The sequence below is a fragment of the Cupressus sempervirens genome, chromosome 2 (genome assembly GCF_028749045.1).
Source record: "Cupressus sempervirens isolate cs-2001-9-10 chromosome 2, ASM2874904v1, whole genome shotgun sequence".
Lineage (NCBI taxonomy): Eukaryota > Viridiplantae > Streptophyta > Pinopsida > Cupressales > Cupressaceae > Cupressus > Cupressus sempervirens.
In genome coordinates, this window is record NC_143119.1 from 590,514,096 (window position 1) to 590,537,373 (window position 23,278).

General features: G+C 36.0%; 1 pseudogene; it reads right to left on the minus strand.

The window, feature by feature from the left end:
* Positions 1–1,975: 1,975 nt before the first annotated feature.
* Positions 1,976–4,116, minus strand: LOC149574786 (heat stress transcription factor A-1-like; annotated as a pseudogene).
* Between the last annotated feature and the right edge of the window lie 19,162 nt (positions 4,117–23,278).

Below are 23,278 nucleotides of genomic sequence, written 5' to 3' on the forward strand. Positions count from 1 at the left end.
AACATTTCAAGTTATAAGACTAAATAGTCAAAATTACAACTTTGACAAATTTTAGAAATACAAAGGATGATGACTATACAAAAGACATTACAATAACCATACACCTTACCACAAAAGGTACTAATAAACATTGAATTTAATAAGTCTTTGAAGTTGCTTTGAACATGAGAGTTTTAGCTAGGGGGAAATACCCAATTACCGATAGGGATCACTATGATTTTAAAGGAATCCAAAAATATGAAAACATGTGGACTGGTAGCTGACCACACATATACAATTACTTAATCACTTCAGCTTTTTTGATTGGTGATTGGCCTATTTGTGCACCACTATCGGGACATTTTATAAAGACTATTGCCATATTTAGCCACAAGTACTGACATTTTTGAGTGAGTGACTATTGGTGCATAAACATAGTAGGGATTGGGCGATATTTTGACATGACATGTATGGCCTGTAGACAGATCCGTGAATACCCAAAAGCCAAAACCTTAGCTTTAAACACTTGATTCACCTACAAAAGTACACCAAAGGAATAACAAAATCTAACTTACGATTTAAGAATTCTAGGTGAGCAAATCAACCCAAAGAACTAGTGGATGTTTTCACCTATAATCTGTTAGGGGAAGAGATACATTAGTCGCGTAGGCTAACTTTGCGCACCTAGAACTCCTAATCCGTACGTAAAAATTAATCAATTTTTTCGGCGAACCTCCATATGTGATTGGAGAGCTTAAAGTTAAGGTTTAGACATTTTTTGCATCTACATAGCTCTCTATAGAAGTAGTAGAGTGTGAAGTGGTCAACAAAATGCCATTTCATAACGTTTGCCTAGAATCCGTTATGTTCACCCTCCAATAGCCGCTTACCAAAAAAATCATACTTTTTGTACAAATGGACCAATCAGTAACCAATAAAGCTAAAAAGTCATTTTCTTTTGTTCATTTTATAGTTTTCTTGGTTGTTGATTGGTTCATTAGTGCAAAAACACTATTTTTTTAATAAGTGACTATTGGGAGGTCTTAGTAGAGGTTTTGGGTGAACGTTTCAAAATGACACTTTTAGACCACCCTGCACTCTACGAATTCTATAGATAACTCCATAAATGCAAGAAAGTTGAAAGATTAGCTTTGAAATCTTCACTCACCTACATTAGTGGAAAGATTAGCTACTCCATCAATTCCCCTATTTGACTTCAAATCTTAGAGTACTCTTAACATTCTGTTGGTAAACAGATTTGTCATAGTAGAATTTGCCCAACGGAGTGTGTAACAAACTGTTCACAACAATTGGATAGACCTTTGATATTTGGCCTTCCTCTGCGTTTAGAGGGGCAACTCCCTCATGAGATAAAATATGTGATTTTTTAATAAGGATGAAGAACTTAGAGAATAGGAAGGAAAACCATTGATAGCGAATGCACCACACACCTTCAACATTTTCATAAAAATGATGTAACTATTAATGAGAGCAATCAAGGACTACGCTTGAGAACTATCACTGACACAATGCTAATTCAACCATTCATGAATACTCACACCATACCATGAAAATACTCATAAATGAATCAACACTCCAACCATTTAGATTCCTTAGAAAGAGAATGCCAAATGTACTTTCTTTATTTCCTTGCACCAAGAAAGTAAGAAATAACTGATTACAAAAACAACAATTGTACACACTTTCCAAAAATTTCTTTGTTATCAGAGCATAAGTGTTCCCTCTATCCAAGTCCAAAAAGTCCCTTATTACAATGATTTTCAAGAATTTATAGCCAATCTAGAATAACCAACTTTTTGGGTTCATAACTACCCAAAAAGTTAGAGTTTGGACTACTTGAAGATGGTTCACAACCAACTCTAACCCTTAAAGCTTAACTACAGTTAGAAAAACCAAAACCAGAGATAACTCTGAAGTTGACCTTTTTACAAAATACATAAATAAAAACCTAAGACAACTTTAGACATATGCACTTCTAACTTTTACCGTGACCACTGATATTTCCTGAGCTGCTCTTTGATCTATACGTGCTATGAGTAGCTGAGTCAAGTTTCTTATGTGTTCTTCACAAATTCCCTTTCTCAGATGGACTATCATCTTCATCCCTACTAACATTCCCCTGACTCTTAGAATCAGCCCCTCATGTGTCTTCTACCTTTGGAATCTTAGTAAGAAATCGTTCCCAAAACAAATAATTGATTCTCTTCTTGTGAGACCCACTGTTCATACCATTATCTGTACCCTCTCTATTATCTATGTTATTATGTGCAAAACTTCCATCCACAAAGTTGCCAGTGATCTTTTCCATGTCATCTGTGGTATTAAATTCAATTGGAGAAGATAGAGGATTCAAACTTAAGTTACATGATATATCAGAGGCAATGCATCCTATTGACCCTGTCAATGGTATTGTCTCTTTTACCTTTGAAGAACAAGACAATTCTTGCAATTTAAAGGAGGAATTCGAGTCTACTAAGGTGGATCTATGGATATCTGAAAGCTCCAACGAGACGGGTGTATCAGGGAAACCAGAACTTGCATGAATCTCTGCAATAGCTACTTCTGGTGGGTAGTTTGAAATATTTCCACAATGCTTTGATTCACAAAGATCATCACTTGCAATGTCATGGAAGGAATTTATTAACATGTCTGATGATGTCTCAAGCTCCCTAGTCAAATCCTTCTTGTAAATTTGCATAAGCCTAGGCTTCATAATATCACTCATATGAGTATTATATGTTGTTAATTGACCATCCTCCTCATCACGTTCCCCAATGCACAAGATGTTCTCATGTTTGGGTAGTCACTCTTTCTTGCTAGCTGTAGTAATTTCTAAATTCTTCCCACTTTGCTTGACAAGTTGTGCCACAAATCTAGGATTCTGCATGGCCTTAGCTAAGAATGTCATTAATCTTTCTTGCCACTTTTTCATCTATTGCAGGTGCTCCTCTAATGATTGCAGCCAAACCTCAGTGCCCTGTTGTTGATTCCCAAGCCTAACTAACTCCATCACCAGCATTTTCTTTTCTTGTTTGAGATTTGTAATTTCATCTTCCAACTCACGATTCTCCATCTCAGCATAAGCCCCTAAACCTAGAGTTTCTATTAGATGCTCCTATTGTTGGCTGTGAACAGGCTTGCGCCGGTGAATGATTTTCAGTAAATGCCTGCTACCTCTCGAAAAGTCTTCATTTGCAAACTCCCACCACTCAAGATTAATTTTGCGAAATCCATATGTATTAAGTTGCCTTTTCAATTCACATCTTTACAAAAACTGAAGCTTGCACCAAATCATGTAATCTCAAAGAGGAGTGACAACTTGGGAGTGTAGACTTACATAGCACTTAGTATGAGTATTCATTGAACTACTGGGAAAATTAGAGATAAAACTGCGACATCTAGCACTCCTGCATTAAATCCCAAGGCATTTACTCAAACAGTTTACACGCAATCCTAACCAACTCTTTTTCATACTTGGATTGTTTCCCATGTCACTGCCACATGCTCTAATATGCCTTGTTATCAAAACATATTGCTGATTTTGATTCAATCATTTAATCATTTGGGATGCATTTGAATTGAATGTCCAAGTTGGCTATTTTGAACATAATAATACAAAGTTATAATCAATGATTCAATAATCTGTCCATGCATTGCCAACTTTCAATGATCTGATGATATCAAATTAAACAATTCATATGCTTTTCTATGGTTCCATTTGGTGGGAACTCATAAACCGGAAGCAACTGGTTGTCTTGACGGCACTATACTAAGAGCTACACTAGGTTATGGTGTCTCAGCTTGCTGATGACAGAAATATATTGCATCCTCACCTATTTCCTTTGCTTTCGTAGGGTGTACTGATTTTAAACTCCCTCTTCATACGGGCATCATGGTTGTTTCTTCTTGCCACCTTGGCTTATGGAATGGAGGGACGTTCTTTTTCTCTTACCAATGGCTTTATCCTTGTATCATTCTCTCTTCAGCTACGCTATTTTGGATCAGCTGCTCTTCGCTAGGATACATAGATGGAATGCATGCTGCCTTGCCATCATTGGAGTTACCAATAGAAACAATCTCACATTTTTGGGGTAATGATTCCACAAGCTTTCCCATGATTGCCAACTTTCAATTGAACCTGTTCTCATATAATATGGTGTATCATCCTTATTGAGACCATGTAGTTTCTCTACAACAAAGACATCAATAGGATGGCAATGTTAGTTTTAAAACCCACACACATACTCTAGTAACTCACGAGACAACTTTGATGTGAACTATTTTCCATCATTCAAGAAGCCACCACCTTTCATTGCTAATGATATTAACAATTTCACTCCATTGTAGATTGCATCCACATCTTCGTTTGCATGGATATTATAACTGCCATTTCATTTTCTTGAAAATACACGAGTTTGGGTTCTTGTAATTCAAATTGGCCTCCAATGAAACAACATACCTAAATTACTCCAAACATCTGTGAACTTTATTTCCAGCTGGCGGTTACCTTCAAGTTGAAGTTTGGGTTGGGGGGTTCGGGTTAGAATTAGGTTAAAAAGTTTGAGTACGGGGAGAGAGAGTATTTTGGTACGTGGAGAGAGAAAAATTGAGTGTGAAAACTCAAACCATGTACTTCTTTCTAAAAAGTTCGAGTAAGTGGAGAGAGAAAAGTATGTGGAGAGAAAAATTGGAAGAGAGAGTGAAAAGCCAAACCCAAAACCAAAACCTGTATTTCTTTCTAAAGGTTGGAGTACGTGGAGAGAGAAAAGTACGTGGAAAGAGAGGATTGTGAAAAGAAGAATGAAACTCTAACTCAAACCCCATACTTCTCTCTACAAGTTTTAGTACTAGTATGTGGAGAAGTAAAAGTAGGAAAAGAAAGAAAGTTTGATTTTTCTTGAGAACTAATCTCTCTCTTTCTGATTAATTAATATAATTAAACATCTCTCTAAAATGTTTGAGTAACACATTCAAGACAAAGATTGAAGACAATGGCCCAAGACTGTCAACTAGACCCATGAATTAAGATCAACATGACCCATATAACAGTATTCGTAGGGCTCTGGAGAACAATTTAATAAGGCCGTATTCCGTGAATGGAGAAAAGAAGTACAAGGTTGGTAGAAGCAGCAAATCAATTCTGTTCACAGAAGCAGCTTTTTCAGTGTACCGCCATTATCGAGATAACAGTGTTGCACACGTATGTCATGTCTCAATCCTTCACTTCACATCAGGTAACAGCGCTAAACCAGAGATTACACGTTTGTAATCTTTAGGCGGCAAATTGTCCACAGAATTTGGCCGTACGCATTAAAAGGGACAACTACCATTTGTCTTTGCCTGCAAATCTGTCGAAAATTTAAAATTTGAAGAACAGTAAGTACAGCCGCATTCTTTGTCAGAGTCCTTCCTTTTTGAGCTTTAATGGCGGGTTCAATGCGCAAAACATCATCTTTAAATAATTCGGAAAATCGTAGAAACGGGGCGTCGCCGTCGTCTTAAGATTAAACTAGAGATTCACAGCTGGTATCTTTATTCTAGGATTTGAATTTTATCGATTTTGAGCTTTTCTAGGGTTTGAACTTTATTTGATATTTGGGGTGGAGCGGGGGAATATGGAGATGAGCGCGTGAGTGTTGACATAGTACAGTCTCATGGCTTTTTTAATGACAAAAACTATGATTGTTTTGTTTTATTTACACCTTTGATCAATATAATGATTACAAGGCGCTCATATTGTGAAATTAAAGGTCACATTCGCAATGATTTTTTTGAATAATTTTATTTTATTTGAATCATGTAGATTTATAATATAAAATAAATAGTTGGAAGGATTATTATATCTTATTTAAACTTAAATCATATATACAATCATTGAATTCGTTTCACATTTACAAGATTAATGAGTCAATTTATAACCCTTATCTGATTCAAATTTTTCTAATCTACTATATTTTATTTGAACGATTTTTTAAAGATAATAAAATAAATAGTTATGAGGATTACTATATCTTGAAGTCTAAGTAGATTGATTTTTTTGAATTAAGTAGTTGCTAGGATTTGACATATCAATCTTGCACATGTGAAACTAATCTCATGATTATGATTCTACAAATCGTTTTTGTACATGTGATATCAACCCACAATTATAGATCTAATCCAAATTTTAATAAAGGAGTTGTTGAAATTTGAAAAATCAATCTTGTAGTGCTGAAATGGATCCCAACTAATCCTAATTTGTTTAAAATTTAAAATTTAACTTAATTAGCCTCTTACTCATTTCTTTTTTTAGGTATAAAATTGACTAATCACATTTTGCATATTTTATTGCTATGCTCTTGTATTTAAAGGCATTCAATTATGTCCAATTGAGCAACTTGAGGAATCATTCAATAATTCCCACTTGTTAAATGATTATGTTAGGAATACTTGCACCCAAAAAATGAAAATGAACCTAGGGTGCTATTAGCCTTTGTTTTGAGTTGTCATTTTTAAAAAAACTTTTTCCGATTCACTTTGAAACCCAAAATCCTACGTCAAGCAAGCCCTTCTCGCTTTCTTATTTTCAAAAAGTCACCATGCTTAGTATATGGAAGTCGATCTTAAAATGTTTTTCGCAATTCTCCTCTTTGAACCTCTTTGAACTTCAGTTCAAAGTAGTTCAAGTTCAACCAAAACATTTTTGGTACTACTCTTTTTTGTAGGTGGGACCCACTAAGTGTGCTAGATGCTTACTTGAATCACTTCGAACCTCTTCGAACCTCGTTCAAAGCAATTCAAAGCAGTTTTGTTACTAAAGATTGTGCACACTGATGTTAATGATTCCCAAAGGTCAACAGTTCCCAAAAAATTAAATGAATTGTTAGAGTAATGATGAAGGGGTCTTGTCTGATTTATCATGGTTTGAGATGAAGGATGAGTTGTCATCATGATTAAGGAAGGAAAATCTTTTAGTTGGAGGTCGGATTGGGTGTCAGAAATTATTTTAATTATTTCAAGGACATTCAAGAAGAGTGATCATTTAATAAAGGTGCCTTGTCGTAGTTCCAAGCGTGCAAGCCAAGCCACAACAAAATTGCCATGAATACCTCATTATGAGGTGATACTTTCGCTAGTATATTCCCTTACCTTTTAAAACATAAGTTTCCCACTTAATTGTTTTGTCATGAGCAAAGGTGAATCAAAAGCGGAGCATCAATAAGTGAAGAGAAGAGGTCTTGTTTTATTTTAGCAGATTGTAGGTGAGAATACAAGAAATTCCTTGTCCTTTCTTCTGTGTGTTGCTTTGAAGAACAAGAACGGCTAGGTTTTTCTTTCTGTTGTTTAGAATGAGGTCTATTCTGCATTTTTTTGGGAATATTTCCAATCTTGAGTGTAAGAGGCCTATCATTTCAACACTAATTTAGAAGGAGTCAAGATTGAGAAGCTATAGGGAAATTTTCTTGAGCAAGCTGATGAAGTTAATGGTTGTTTAGAAGTCCTAATGAGTGGTCTAATTGAAGCTGCTACTTCTCCTCCCACTCTTTTGAGTCCTGAACTGCTTCAGTTGTGCATTGATGATGTCAGAACCAAGAGTATTCTGAACAAAGATGGGGAAGTAGTTTTGTCCATCTCTAGGGAAACTATCTCAGCATTGCTACATTTGCCTAAGTGTACCTTTGTTGCTCTTAACCCTACCCAGTTCTTGATTGAATACCAAGTGAAACCAAACAAGTATCGTAACATCTTGGTTAGGAAATGGATAGAGACTAATTATAAAGGTTGCTCAAGGCTACCCAAAATAATTACTAAGGAGCACATGAAGCCCCATGTTCATGATCTCATGGTTTTGTTACATCAAGTTAAGGGTTTTACAGATGTTCTCCTCTTTGAATACTGGATGTATCGCTATATAGAGATTATCCTGAAAGGAGAACAATTCTTAGATTGGGCATAATTGATAGCCGATTCAGTGAGGAATCAACTCAAACATTCTAAGATTTCAAAAGAAGATTTCCATATGTCCTCCTACCTAACCTATTGCATTGTGTGTGTCAGCAATATTACTTCCCTTCACCATAAACCTTGGAATGAAGAGGTAACTGCTTATCAATATTATCCCTTGCTCCAAAAAGACAATGTTGGAAGAATTTAGGAAAAAAAATGATGTTCAAATAGAAAGTGCGCATTTGAACCTCAGAAAAGTACCCATGTAAAGGACATCCCTAGAGGCTCAAAAGTTCATTCAAATGTATGGAAGTTATTTCATTCAATTTCCTAAGTTTACATATCTACGAGTAGGGGGATTTTAAGAAGATCCAATAAAGTTGCCTCAGTATGCTTTAGATTGTTTTATTATAGCCAAGATATGTAGACAATTGTTCTCTATCATTAAAGATAATTTGCCCTAGGAGGAGTGGGAGTCTGATTTTCTTGTCAAACTTGGTTATTTAACTTGTAGTAATATGATTAATGCCTCTATGATTGGAAGTAATTTGCTCAGTTTGGGAAGGAGAAATTTTGATAGCAAAGGTTTTGGAGCAAAGCTACTTGGTCTGAAGGGTCAATCACCTATAGTTCCTCACTTAGAAGATCTGTGGAAAGATTGTCATGATGAGAAAGAGGTGGTGAAAAGAGATCACTCAAGATTAACACTCCCTCAAATTAATTCCTTGAAATTGAAGATGGTTCAGATGTTGTTGAACCTAGATGGGAAAAGACAATCTGTTCACTAATAGATTTTTGGTGACTCTATTGGGGAGAGTCCTTGAAAGAATAGGACTAAGGCCTTTTTGAAGCAGTAATAAATTACAATGGTCCTATCGCATGATGATATATTCCTTGTTTTGCAGCCTAATCTAAGATTTGAAGACAGATAAGAAGATATTGTTTTTTATTTAACTTCAATTGCCTAGACACTGGGCTAGAAAAAATCAACAATTTCAACAAGATTTGGATGTCCTTGAAAGAGAAGAAGGACATGCTAAACTTTTGAGAGATGTGCCAGATGTTCAAGAAGAGGTGGTGGTTAATAGACTCACCCAAGCCCCTGCAAGACCCTAAGTAGAAGACTAGGAAAGTAGATTTGGCTGATAGAAGGTACACAAGAGGAGAAAAAGAGAAAGGCATCCTAGATGAGAACTTCAAATCCTTGAAGAATTTGAGTTAACTTCCTAAATTTAATACTTTGGGCAAGTGGAAAACTAAATCTTATAGTAGACCTAGTTCTCCCAAACATTCCCCTGTCTCACCTCTGTCATAGTCCTTACTTCCCCTAAAAGCTCTAGTTCCTTCTCATTTGAATATCCAACCTCTGTAATTTATATTACCAACCATGGTTGTCAACCAACCCTAGGGACAAAATATAGGTCCATTGAACCTTGGAGTTAATCCTACTATGTTGCCCAAAGGTGCAACTAAAATTTTACCTAAGTTCAGTGGCGATGGCAAAATCTCTACTAAGGATGACCTAAGTGCTTTTCACACAACATGTAGAATTATAAGTGTCCCTACTCAAGAAATAACTGTGAGGCTATTTGTTTGAACATTGACTGATGTTGTTATTGATTGGTTCAATCACCTGCCCCAACATTCCATAGCCAATTGGAATGACATGAAGACAACATTTGAAAAAGATTTAAAACCCCTAAAAATGAGTGTTCTTTGTTGCTCCAATTAAGCCAATTGAAGAAAGAAATGCACAAACCCATGAGGGAATTTGTAGTGAAATTCAATAGATTGATTCAGAGGATCCCTACCACCTCTAGCCAAATGGTGAAAATCAAAAGATATTCTTTATAAATGTAGTCCCACCTAATGTGAGTTTTCACCTTATTAAAGATGCAGTTGTTGATCTAGCTATTGCCCAAAGATTAGCAATTCAATTAGAAGATGCACTCATCACTTCTGGTAAATGGAGAGGTTCAATCCTTTGGGTCTTCTAGGCCTGCTTCCACTTCTACTCCTACTGATTCTTTCATGAGAGGTTGATGAATGATATGGCTATGTTGAAGAGATAGTAGAATAGACGTAGTGGTCCTTATCAATCCTTGTATCAGTACATGAATAGATGTCAGCAACACCAAGGTCATGGTAAAACCCCTTTCCTGATAGCTCCCCTACCAATATTGCAAATTGAAAAAGTACCTAAAGAGACCATGTGTTATTTCCATGTGACTATAGATCATGATGAAAAAACTTGCATGGATTAGTTAAGATGTGTTCAGATGGAAAAAGATGCTCTTGGCACCCAATGATTAGTTGAATGTGAAAAAGGAGAAGATGAGAATTCAAGTACCTATTTTCTTGAATATGAATTCGACATGGAAAGGGGAGGTAATGCTTTCATAACACTCCAAGATCTTTCCTACACAATCTTGACTAGGAATCAAAGAAATCAGAAGTCCTATGCAGGAGCTAATGCAGCTATTTTGGGTCCTAATGGGAAAGAACACACACATAGTGATTTGGCAAGGAATGCAGATTTTAAAATATTATCTAGAATATAGTCAACAACTAGCACTTTTTCCTTTGACATTGTAGAGTTTTGTAAATCCTCTTCCATTTCTATCTCTCAAGTAGAATACTTGAGAAAGAATCCTAAGGAGTTAGATAAACTAGTCCAATATGGGAAGAGTGAACCTGTGACTAATGCCTAATTCACTAACAATGTTGTTGAACACCCAATAGCCCTTGAAAATCTTGTATTTGTATCTGAAAGTACAATACAAATATCTAATAAAGAGTCTAGTATCAATGCTATTGAAGGTGAGGTCAAAGAAAAGAAACCCAACCCCATCTATGTGTCTCTATTATTGAATGGGAAAAAACTCAACAATTACATAATAGATTTTGAAGCTTCTGACAACATCATGCTAGCTCCATTAGCTAAAGCCCTTGGCTTAGATCTCACCAAAACCTTTAGATGTTTCTATTCCATGGATGGGAAGTAGGTCCCCCTTATTTGTCAAGTCAAAGATGTACAAGCAGTCCTTTACACTTGTTCGGACAAAAGGTTGAAACTAACTATCCTAGTGGTTGACATCCCAGCCAGTTATGGAATGTTGCTTAGTAGAACATTTTGTAAGGACATGGGAAGGGAGATCAAAATAGATTGGTCTAAGGCTTCTATTCTGGTAGGTAAGAAAAAGGTCAAACTAGAGCTAGAGTTGAAGAATAAATACACAATGGTACCTTCGGACAATCACAAAACCCAAATATTGTATGAAGAATGCTAGTTTGGGAACTATGTTATTCTACTAGATAATAAGCTTGATGGAGGTGAAGGAAAGAGTTACATGGATGCCTTTTGGACCTTAGAATTTGATGGCAGCTACTCTAATTCAGGATTAGGAGCCGAAGCAATTTTGGTTTCTCCCTTGGGAGACTTGTTCCCTTTCTCTTTCAAATTGGACTTCTATAACACAAATAATGTGACAAAGTATGAAGCCCTACTCTTAGGATTATAGGAAGCCAAAGAAAAAAAGATCAAGTAATTAAGGGTAAAGGGTGATTCCGAACTCATCATTAAGCAGGTAAGAAATCAATTTTCTATAAAAAATGATAGGTTGAAATACTATAGAAACCTAGTTTGGGATGAGATTGAATCCTTTGATGCTTTCTCCATAGAGTTTATACCTTGCTCTCAAAATTCTAGAGCTGATTCTCTAGCTGTTTCCACTTCTTTATTATTACCACATTTAGATTTTAAGAGTGATACCTATAGGATCGAAATATTCTATAGACCTAGTGTCTTGGGTAGTGTAAACCATTGGTAGGTTTTTGAGAATGATTCATAGTTAAGAGATTTTATTGGATGTATTAGAAATTTTGCTGACATTTTCTTTGAAGGGTCAAAAAAGGATGGAAAATTAGTTGATGAAGAATTAGTTGAATCTAGAGAGGCGATTCAATTAAAAGAAAAAAAAATGTTGAGATAATGGGTGTTGCACACATTGCATAGTATTGTTATTTTATTATTTTATTTTATTATGTAATGTTGTACCTAGATGGATGTGCAACATGTAAAGATTCCCATGGAATATTCTTGATGAGTTGTATTGTAACATTGTAAAAATATTTTATGTAATTATTTAATATTGGGGAAAAAAGAATTAAATGCCCAATATTAAATGTGGGGTCAGTGGGTTAGGTAGCACATGGTTTTAACACACCATGAAGATAACCAAGAACTCCATGAGTCCTCAAGATCTAACCATCTTCACACACCATGAAGATAACAAGTGCACCATGCAAATGTCAAAGATGCTTCTGCAGCAACAGGATCTAAGACAAACCTCCAACATTTGCAAACACTCAATAAATAAATCAATGCCAACAACTCCCACTCAACTGTGGTACCAAGTCACCTGTGGCATCATAAAATCCATCCTCTCCAAACCAAGAAGATATAAACCAAACCAGGAACTAATCCTGCACTGTCACCCCATCACTGTCACAAGCTCCCACTAAACTATGTATCCAAGCTATCCATGACATAATGATGAAAAACCATCTTCTAACCATGAGAATCAACCAAGGCATCAAACCATCAAAGAACTCAAAGTGCACATCATGAGCTCCTCAAAAGAAACTAAATAACTATGATCCTCAACCAAGAAGATACACCACCATAACTGAATCAGAAATCCAAGCTAATGAACATCAAGGATGTACCTGTATATCCAATCATGTCATGCCAAAATCCATGGCACCATGATCACATCCATGAACTGAGCATCTGGCTCTCAATATGTCCAACCTGTCAACATAGTCAACCACAATCCTCCACCATGACTGTACCTGGTAACAACATCTCATCCCTTCTACATGAAGATAAAATCATGTGACTTAGGGCATAGACAACCCAAATCCAAGCCACCAATCTGAATATGCATCAATAATGAAAGATCAATGGGCAAAGACAACCCATAACCAAGCTATAAATGCAACTTGTAAGTATAGACCGCTTACAACACTGCACAACTTGTAGACCCAACAAGTCATCATGCATATCCAAACCAAACACTGATAACCATATCATCATGAGACCAATTTGAAATATGAATTGAGTATACAATGGCATCAAATCTTAAATCTCCAATGCCATAAACTCACAATGTTACCATAGTCAAAATATACCTATAAACTGTTTAGATAAATATATCACCAAATAAATCATGCCAAACCTGAACCAAATCTGAACCAATGTGTAGAGCTCTCCAAGAGCTATCCGTTGACTACTCGAAGTCCAAAATCTGACTCTATATGCCCAAGTTATGCCCTAATCCGTGCTCAAAATAAACAACATCTGACTTTAGGGCTCTAAAAACCTAAAAAAATTTTAAAATCACAAAACCAAACCTACACCATGTTGTAGTGCTCTGAATTAGCTTTCCAACGCCTATAAGAACTCTAAAATCTGATATTCTAAGAGAAAGTTATGGCCGTTTTACTAAGACAATCTTTTTACCATTTTCAGTACGATTTTTCATTTTTAATTTTTTTCAGTGACGAAAATTCTGACGGGATTAAATTTGACGGCCATCATGGGCTGAAACCAAAAAAACTCTTTCATTTCCTCTTAACATGGCCAAACTAGGGCATATTATATATCAAAATTTATGGAAATGTCAACCCGGATCCAATGGTGAGGTTTGTTTTTACCTAGGAGGTCATTTATGCAAGCTACCCCCCAAAACCCTCATTTTAAATGAAACATCCGAAAAACCCTTTTGTCCAACAATTTCACATGCCCAAATCTTTTAACATCCCATCATAACAGCAAATCCAAAACCCTCAGATCTGCAATAAATCATTCATATATCTTGCCCTTTTCTTTTATCCTCTCATGCATTCTCATGGATTCAATCTAGGGTTACAATAATAAAACCATAGCTCTGATACCACTTGTAAGGAAACTTGGCAATAAAGAATATAACCATTTCCACATAACCCATAATAAATCTAAAATAAACACGAAATTAAAATCCAAATGCAAGAGAATAGACAACATACCCACAAAATGTGACACAAGATATATCTTGGGAAACCCTCATTGAGGGAAAAAACCCAGCCTCCAAAAGCATCCATCACCATGTATTATTCAGCAAAAAATATCATTGCCATACAACCATGGAAGCCTTCATGGCCATAGCCACAACCGAGTAAACTATGTGAACAAGCATGAATCCACACATCCCATGCCATGCTTTCAACTTTCACAAATGCTCCCTTGGCTAACCTGTCAAGCCTTGTCCTACTCGACTCTTGCCTTTTGTCTTCTCCTTGTCACTCTCACTCTCTCTCTTGTCTACAACAACTACCCTTGTGGCTGCTTATATAGTAGCAAGTCCCACAAAACCACCAAGTGGTATTACATAAACCATGTGCTAAAACCATGCGCTACCTAACCCACTGACCCCACATTTAATATTGGGCATTTAATTCTTTTCCCCAATATTAAATAATTACATGAAATATTTTCACAATGTTACAATACAACCCATCAAGAATATTCCATGGGAATCTTTACATGTTGCACGTCCATCTAGGCACAACATTACATAATAAAATAAAATAATAAAATAACAATATTATGCAATGTGTACAACACCCATTATCTCAACATAAAATCCCCAGGGGATTAGTTTCTTTGGAACATTAGTTCAAATAGAAAGATGACAATACTATCCCAAAGGAGAGTGATCACAACAAAGGCTTGAAGGAACATGATAAAATACACATCAAAGATAAGGGAGATCCTAAATGGATTTCTATTGATTGAACATGCTCAGAGAGGGAAAGTGATGGCTTACTAAAGCTTCTCATCAAATACAAAGATGTCTTTTCTTGGGGATACAAAGATTTGAAGAATTTTAGGAATGGATAGTTTAGGCATCACATGCCTTTAAAACTTGAGTTAACCACTTTCTAACAAAAGCTTCGAAGTTATAACCCAAAGGTATCTAAAGCAATTTTCAAAGAAGTAGAGAAAATGTTGAAAGCCCGTATAATCTATCCAATTCATTATTCAACTTGGATAGCAAACATTCTTCTGGTGAGAAAGAAAAATGGAAAAATAAGAATCTATGTGGACTTTGGGAATTTAAACCAGGCCAGTCTCAAAGACAGTTATGCACTACCGACTATGGATTATGTTTTGCAAATAGTTGTTGGGTCTAAAGTTATGTCACTGCTTGACGGCTACTTAAGGTATAACCAAATCGGTATCATACCTGAAGATCAATATAAAACAACTTTTATAACTCCTTGGGGCACCTATGCTTATAATTGAATGCCTTTCGGGTTGATCATGTTGGAAATATTCAGGAAAAGATAGGTTACTGAGAGGGGAGGGGTGAATTAGTAACTTATAAAGCTTTAAATCAATTCAGCATATTAATCATTTACCATTCATTCATCTAATCTACTGCATAACTGAAAGAACAAGCATTCATTACACATGTACATAGAGATTTGGTGACCTAGAAACCTTCCAATTAGAAAGTAAAACTAGGGTGGGGATGATACCCACAAAACTTCGTTACTGTAGTATGAAGTTGGTCAGTTAAAGCTTACATTGATCACTTCTAATGATCTGCCCTATTAGGAGCAAGTAGGACTACTAGATCCACCTTGTTAGAGGATTTACAAACATATAGTGAAGTATGCACTCTGTTAGGAGATTTACAAAAGACTATTAAGTCTACCTTGTTAAAGGATTTAAAAATTGATTCACCTGTTAGGATGAAATAGTGGATCTACTTACAACTTGTTTGTTGATAAGATCCTTTTGCATTGATCACCTGATGTGATAGATATAACTTTTCTTCTTCTTATGTTGACCTTGCTGTATTCCTTTTGCTCTGCTGCTGATAGCAATACCTTCTTCAAATACGAACAATACCTTTTTTTTTTTTTTTTTTTTTTTGTGTCTACCTACAAATGATATCATACATTACATATATACCATTCCAATATTTACAACTACAAGGTCGGCCAAAACATAAGTGAACAAAATATTACTGAGTCGGCCAGATAGTAGAAAACTTGGGTTTACTGAACTGACTCGGTGACCTTCTGATACATGGCATCCACTACATTACTCGGCATCGTCATGCACTTGGTAGAAGTGAAGGCTTAGTCCATACTAATCACCTGATGTAGTTCTGAACTCAGTAATCATAGGTGACTCGGTAGATATAGTGTCACTCGGTAGAAACTATCTTCTTCGTTTACCTTGCTGTGCTTGGTGAAGATAGAGTCTTGTTTACCTTCTTGACTCGGTAAACACTGATTCCTTTGTTTACCTTCTTCACTCGATAAACACTGATTCCTTTGTTTACCTTCTTCACTTGGTAAACACTGATTCCTTTGCTTACCTTCTTCACTCGGTAAACACTGCTGAACTTCATTTACCTTCTTCACTCGGTAAACACTGATTCCTTTGTTTACCTTCTTCACTTGGTAAACATTGATTCCTTTGTTTACCTTCTTCACTTAGTAAACACTGATTCCTTTGTTTACCTTCTGAGCTTGTAAGATAACTACTGAATACTTGGTGTGAACTGTAGACTAAGTGATGAGCTCGGTAAGCATTCAAAATCGAATAATTGTTTGCACTAATGAAAAATATATCATAATTCCAACAATCTCCCCCTTTGGTATTAGTGACAAAAACACTTATGAGTCAAAAATTATGTGCAAAATTTGCGTGCTGATTTACATATATCTCCCCCATACAATATGCACATAGTATTTACAAGTATCTCTATCTTTACATATGGCTTCTTTATTTACATATATTCTCCCCCTTTTTGACAATAATGCCAAAATAATCAGTATGTATTTACATAGAAACACCAAAATGAGAGATAAAATCAGAATGTACCTTGAGAATAAGAGCCAAGGTCTTATCCCAATTTTCTTGCAAAATTGTGTAGGTGGAAAGTGCTATTTGAACTTCAGCTAAAAGTTGAATCATGTGATCTGCAACTGAAAAATTGTTGTTATGGATCAATGTTTTGGAGTAAACAATGTGTTTCTACATTGTGTCCATGATAGGAAGAATCATATTCTGAATGTCAATCAATGTAGATTTGATCCTTGCTTCCTCTCTTAGCAGTTCTGCCTGCTTTTTTGACAAAAATCTGATTCTGAGATGATGGCATGAACTTGAACTAGGGTCAAGTTGCAGCTTTTGGACACTGACCTTCATATCCTCATTAATTTTATTTAATTTCTCTTTGATCTTCTTGGTGTATTTGGTAACATCACAGCGTTTGGCAAAAAGTGAAGTCACATTATTGAAAGAATTTTCAAGATTGACCAAAATTGTGGTCAATTCTACCTGTTTTATTGCAATATGCTGAGCAATATGCTCAAGCACCTTATTATCAAATTTATTTTTTGCCTTTTCAATCAGTTTTTCCGAACTAGAGGTGTCCTCATTGAATTTATTTATAGCCTCTTCTAACTGAATCAAAATGTGTTGAGTAGAATCTACTTCAACACCTATAGCTTCTGTAATAATATTCTGGGCATTCTCAATTATTCTATATTCCTTATCCCTTTTAGACCTTAACTGCTTTTGCATAGCCTTCATCTCAATTAGTTGACTAGCATACCTCATTTCTTCAATGGTAGCATTTTCGTAGTCAATTTTAGGAATCACTATTTCTGTGTCTAGGTCAATATCCTTAGGAATTTCTTTTCCAATGAGCAGAAGTCTTAATAGTTGCTTTTGTTTGGCTTCTGTGATGACTAGTTTGACCTTGGGAGTGGACACAATAGTGGAGATGGAAGGACTAGTAGTGAAAATTGGGATACTTAAGGGTTGAGTGCTAATAGGAGTATTTACCGGATCAAAAAGTGGAGTACTTCCCAAAATTGGTGGTACACTCGATAATGCAGTATCTGATCTAACTAGATTTGAAGTAGATGCAGATAATGCAGACAAAATCGTAGAACAAGCTAGAATATTTATAATGGAAAGACTAACTGGTGCAAAAATTGGTGCTAATGTAGCTGACAAAATTGTGGAGCTTACTGTTATACCGACTGACGATGATGGAGCTAAGGAGGCTGGCTCGGTAGCTAAAGAAGAGGGCTGCAGCTCGGTAGATGAAGTGGTAGACACTTCCATTGATGATACCTAGAACTATGATGTGGCAGGTGCAGATGTTAAATCCGATGTGGATGTTATCAAACCTACTGAAGCTAACTCCAACCTTAATGATGTGACAGTTTTAGGTGGAGAGTGAGGAAGGGATGCAATAACTGCTGCTGCAATTTTCACTGGATCATCTTCCTCCTTATCTTTCTCTTCAGCTTCTTCCTCTTTGCCTTCTTCCATTAATGCATGCAGCTCTCTTGGTAAGACTGCGATGGATGGAGTGCTATCAAAATCTTCACCCTCACTGCTGTCATCATCTTTGATTTCCACTGGGTCTTCATTGGGCTTATGCAGATGATAGATATTTTTCCACATGTTTGTAGCATCATTTACAACATGCTCAATGTATTTGAACAAAATCAAACAGGTGTGGAATCTGATCATCATTTTACCTTCATGATTTTTCATTTCAGTCTTTACTTTTGCTCCAGTGAGACTTGGTCTCAGATTCTTCAGAGATTGCTCATAGATGTCTTTTACTGTTTGGGTTGCTGACTCCCATCTGGGTTGCAATCTCTCTAGTAGTTCCTTTGAGATTTGAGGGGCAATCTAGTTTGGGGAGTATTTCCATTTACCCATCTTGCTTAGTACCAGTTCCTCTATCTGCATTTTCTCAACATCTATTCTTGTTTCAAATTTCAATGCCTTGAAATTTGTGATGCCAGCTCCTTCCTATTGTTTAAGCCTTTGCTCAAATGTAGGTGTAGGCCTAAACAATATAGGTTCTTGCTTACCTTTCCTTGTCCTTGTGAATACTGCAGTAGGCTTCTTCTTAGGTTTGGTAATGATTACCTTACCTTTCTTCTTTGGCTGTTCTTATGTAGATTCTTCTTCTTCTTTTTCTTCTTCACCTTCTTCATCTTCACCTTTTCCTTCGGTGAGCATAAGAGGACCAGTTGTAGTTTTCAATTTAGCTATTTTTCTCTTGCCCTTGCTTATGGCCTATGGTAGCTTGATTTCAAGCTCAATTCTAGCCTTAGCTTCATCATAGGTTCCAAAAATTTGTTTCTTTGGGTCTACTGGCTCATTTACCAGTGCTTCTATGATGTCTTTGGTTTCATCAATATTTACCTCATAGGGAAGAGGTTTCACCCATGCAATTTGGGGTCTGACTGCTTGAATGTATACCTTGTCACAATCGACCATAAAGCATACATCATCCTTATAATCTTCAACAAGCTTAGGAGGAATCCAGAACCTGTTATTCATTCTCTCCTTGAAATCTTCAAAATAGTTGTCCATGATGCTATCAAAATTCTTACCCATCTCTGCTACAAACTCATTTATTTGATACAAAATTGGAATGTCTTTTCTCCATACAACAGTTCCTTTGGATGGAAAGAATTTTTGTACATAGAAAAATAAACATATTAACAGAGAACCAAATTTACAAGGGTTATTTTTGGAAGTCCTTATACTATCCATATTTTTATTCAATTGTTTCAGTAATACCTCAGACAGATCAAGTTCAAGATTTTTCTTTACAACCTTGACGACCAAATCCATAGCTTCACAAGGTACACTATTTAATCTACTGGAACTGTATATTTTATATGCAATTATATGAATGCCAAATCTTAATTTGACATTAGGTACAGTGTTGACCTTTAAACCTCTACCATCCCATTTGGCTAGGGTTTGTTTCTGTAGCTCTTCCTAACCTAGGGTTTTGGTGGCTTTGGCTTTGCTGAGCATAGGGAGACCCGTGATTTTGTGAATCATCTTCTTTGTTATCACTATAGGTTGCTCCAACCATAACTGACCATTATGTACCTGACTCAAGATATACCTAATCCATTTGGTTTGAAAGTTTCTAGGCATATGCGAGATATGAGTCAAGCCCTTGGTTTCTCGATGCTTGAATTCGAGTTTCAAAGAGCCATCTATACTCATTTCACCTAGGGCATTGTCCATCTCTAGGTTTTCAATTTCTTGAATAGAACATTTGAAATGAGTACGAATATGATTGATAAGAAGTACCTTGGGTGATATTTGTGATTGAGCTCCATTTGGGTCTAGTGATTTTGCAATGGCCGGAACAATCTTGAAGTTAGGCGCTTTCCATTTTGTATTCTTTACCAACATTTCTAAACCTCTTTTCACCTTGCTGTTGCTAGTGCTTGTGGATGCCACTACTGCTCGGTGAATGATAAATTCTTCAAACAAATTCTTCGCAAGAAATTTGCTTCAAATCACTTCGGAATCACTGTCGTTCAACTAGAAATCTCTTAGCTCTTTAGTCACGGTGAAGAATGAAATTGAATTTTGCCCTTTTGACAAAAATATTGTCATTAATGCTCAGTACGAAGGTAGCTGAGATGACATAGTTCTTCCCAGTCTGTCATCGATCTACTCGGTAGAACCTTGCAACTCGGTGGATGAAAAAAATCTTTGATACTCCTGACTTAGCTTGGTGAGGTCTTCAACCAACCTTGCTCAGTAGATGCAACACAGTGAATGATAACCTTTCTTTGAACTTTGTATCTAAAATATTGATTTGATCATTTGCACCCTTTCACTCTGGAACTGCTTAAAATATGGCTTTAAGATGCAGTTCTTGATTCCTCTTAAATTTAATTGGAAATGGTGGAGTCACCCATTTCTTGAGTGACATGACCATCATTTGAACTATCTTGCTCGGTAGATTTAGGAATCCACTGTTTTCTCATCTGCTTCTGAATGTTATCAACTTTAGCTTTCTTTTTATCTTCAATTCTTCCAGTATTCATGCAATTCTTGGCTATATGGCCAAGTTTTGTACATGTATAGCATCTTACTATTGTGTCTCTTTTCCTCAAGTGATGCCTTGAATAGTCTTTGCCAACGTGTCCATATTCTCCACAATAATGACATCTGCACCAAGTATTTTAGTCCCATCCAAAGATTGCTTTGACAAGTTGTTCAACTAGATTGAGTGATTTGGATTTGCATTCAGATGCTTTGTGACCTTGTTTCTTGCATTTGTGACATTTGCCTTCAAATTTTGGTTTTTCTTTGCATTCATTAGCTTTGTGACCATGCTGATTGCAGTTGAAGCATTTACCATTGAATCTTGCTTTTCCATTACTCCAACATTTTTTTGATGTATGACCTATCTTGCCACAGTGATTGCAAGTGGAGCTTTGATTCCTTTGGGCACCTTGTTTGGAGGATTCACCTTCTTCCTTATATCCAAGACCGGCTTTACCTTTTTGTTTATGAAAGTTTTGCTCACTTTGCTGATTTAATTGATTCATGTCTTCTTGAGATTTCATCATTCTCTCATTGATTTGATTTTCAGTGATTAAGTCATTTTCCAAACTTTCATTGATTTGTCTTTCAGATCTCAGATCACTTTGTAAGCTTGCATTGATTTGTCTTTCAGTGATTAAATCATTTCTCAAACTTTCATTCTCAGATCTTAGATACAAAATTTCTTCATTTGCATTAGATAGTTGACCTACAAGATTTTCATGCTGAAGGGATTGATTATTTCTTACCTCTAAGTCTTCATTTGCCTGGTTTCTCTGTTCCAAAACTTCACATAGCCTAATGGATTGGATTTCTTGTTCTCTTTTAAGCTTTCTTACTTCTTCCTGCAGAGAACCATTCTTTGCTAGGAGTTCCTTGATTGCTTCATTAGCTTCATTTGAGCTGCTTGATGGTAAAAGGTCTTCAATCTTTTCTTCAACATACTAATGATCATTCATTTGTCTTGCAAGTTCCTTCCTTCTTTTTAGAGATTGAGAAAGATGCTCCTTTGCTTCTTTGTGTTGAGCCATGGCCATTTCCAGATCTATCTTTTCATTTTCAATAGATTTGTCAAGTCTGAATATCTCCATTGTCCTTGATCTTTGTTGAAGCTATCAAACTTTATTCTAAGAACCACAATGCTCTGATACCAATTGTTAAAAATATTCAGGATAAGATAGGTTACTGAGAGGGGAGGGGTGAATCAGTAACTTATAAAACTTTAAATCAATTCAGCATATTAATCATTTACCATTCATTCATCTAATCTACTGCATAACTAAAAGAACAAGCATTCATTACACATGTACACAGAGATTTGGTGACCCAAAAACCTTCCAATTAGAAAGTAAAACTAGGGTGGGGATGATACCCACAAAACTTCGTTACTGCACTATGAAGTTGGCCAGTTAAAGCTTACATTGATCACTTCTGATGATTTTCCTTGTTAGGAGCAAGTAGGATTGCTAGATCCACCTTGTTAGAGGATTTACAAACATACAATGAAGTATGCACTTTGTTAGGAGATTTACAAAAGACTATTAAGTCTACCTTGTTAAAATATTTAAAAACTGATTCACCTGTTAGGATGAAATAGTGGATCTACTTACAACTTGTTTGCTGATAAGATCCTTTTGCATTGATCACTTGATGTGATACATATAACTTTTCTACTTCTTATGCTGACCTTGCTGTATTCCTTTTGCTCTGCTGCTGATAGCAATACCTTCTTCAAATATGAACAATACTTTTTTTTTTTTTTTTTGGTCTATCTACAAATGATATCATACATTACATATATACCATTCCAATATTTACAACTACAAGGTCGACCAAAACATAAGTGAACAAAATATTATTGAGTCGGCCAGATAGTAGAAAACTTGGGTTTACTAAACTGACTCGGTGACCTTCTAATACTTGGCATCGTCATGCACTTGGTATAAGTGAAGGCTTAGTCCATACTAATCACCTAACATAGTTTTGAACTCGGTAACCATAGGTGACTCGGTAGATATAGTGTCACTCGGTAGAAACTATCTTCTTCGTTTACCTTGCTGTGCTTGATAAACACAGAGTCTTGTTTACCTTCTTCAATCGGTAAACACTGATTCCTTTGTTTACCTTCTGCACTCGATAAACACTAATTTTTTTGTTTACCTTCTTCACTCGGTAAACACCGATTCCTTTGCTTACCTTCTTCACTCGGTAAACACTGCTAAACTTCGTTTACCTTCTTCACCTTAAAGAGGGGTAAACGCTTTTGACCTGGAGCTATGAACCAGTAAGGCCACAAACAGGGGACCTCATCCCCATAAGATTTGAACCTTGATGGCAAGGATAAAAACTCAAAAATTTAACTGTCACAACATGCCACTATTGACAAACTTTGTT